The following is a 1,261-nucleotide window of genomic DNA, read 5'->3' as shown; positions in this document are numbered from 1 at the left end:
TGTACGATCTGATCTACGATCTGCTCTCTCCAGATTCTTTTAATCTGTAATTCATCTTGATTGACACAAACTTTCCTGGTCAGGTCAGAGATGTTCTCCCTCGTTTCTCTTGAACTGAACCTCCTCTCTGACGCTGATTGTTGATCCTCATTACTGACCTGAAACTCGTCCTGCTGCTGCGAGTCGAAGCTGAACCTGTTCCTGCCGGAGTTGCTGATTCCGTCACAGCTGGTGTTTTCTGGGTTTGGTCTGATCGATGTGAGCGCAGCGAGCCGGACGGATAAACATCCATCTGTTTGCCGTTAGAGGAGGAAAACCCCGTCGTAAAGTCAGATCGTCTCGGCTCTCAGCCTTTTCTCTGGAGATCTGGGTTGTTTTCTCTTCCTGTCGCTCCAACAGGCTAACTGTTGAGGTTTGCAGACCTTTAAGAGACGCTGTGATGACATCACGACCTTCACATTAAAAGCTCATGTCTCATGTTCTTGTTTTTAAGAAAAGTTTTGCTTCAAGAAACGGAAAAGATGTACAGCTAAGATGATAAAGTAATTAGCATGTACCCACTAGCTAACAAGTTGTTGTGTTGAGCTGTTTTAGCTACTTGTTAGCTGTTTGACCTCTGACCTGTCTGGTTGTTTCCTCTGTAAGCTGCGAAGCTTCGTCCAAAAGAACAATTTAAGCCACTAGCTAATGAGATGCACACCTTTCAGCTACATTTACACAAACCATATTAGCTTAATGAGCTACTTGGCTAACCTGACAACTCTAGAGAGTTTCTAGACAAGCAGGCAATCTTTTAGCTACTTGCTAACCTGCTATTAACATAGCTACAACCAAACTGTTTGGCTTTTTGCTAGTGCTTTATTTAGCCTCTTAACAGCAAGCAGCTTAGCTTTTCTCATTACTTGTAAATTACATGTTAGCCTCTTACTAACGAGAATTAGCTTGTTGTTAGCAGGAAACTTACTACCAAACTATTTAGCTCCATTACTTGCTAGCTAGCTGTTAGCTTTAGCCACATGTTGCCAAGATTTTATCTGTTTGCTAGCAAACCTTTAGCAGTTTAGGATCTTTATGTCTGATATTCTAGAAACAGGAATAAAGTGATTATTCTAATGTTATTTTTACCAAACAAGCTAACTGACGCAACAAGCTGCTTACAGTTGCTTTGAGAAGAATCTTCAGTTTCAGCTCTAAATGGAGTGTGTGTGTGTGTGTGTGTGTGTGTGTGTGTGTGTGTGTGTGTGTGTGTGTGTGTGTGTGT

At 41.9% G+C, this 1,261-nt stretch overlaps 1 protein-coding gene across 1 annotated transcript in view; it reads left to right on the top strand.

Moving 5' to 3' along the window:
- LOC103474095 (protein FAM102A-like) overlaps positions 1 to 1,261 on the top strand; it is a 13,017-nt gene that overhangs the window by 4,287 nt on the left and 7,469 nt on the right. The window lies entirely within an intron of this gene.

The sequence above is a fragment of the Poecilia reticulata genome, linkage group LG12, assembly GCF_000633615.1.
Source record: "Poecilia reticulata strain Guanapo linkage group LG12, Guppy_female_1.0+MT, whole genome shotgun sequence".
NCBI classification, from domain to species: domain Eukaryota; kingdom Metazoa; phylum Chordata; class Actinopteri; order Cyprinodontiformes; family Poeciliidae; genus Poecilia; species Poecilia reticulata.
Note: the sequence above shows the minus strand (reverse complement) of the source record. Positions and strands in the feature narration are given on the sequence as shown.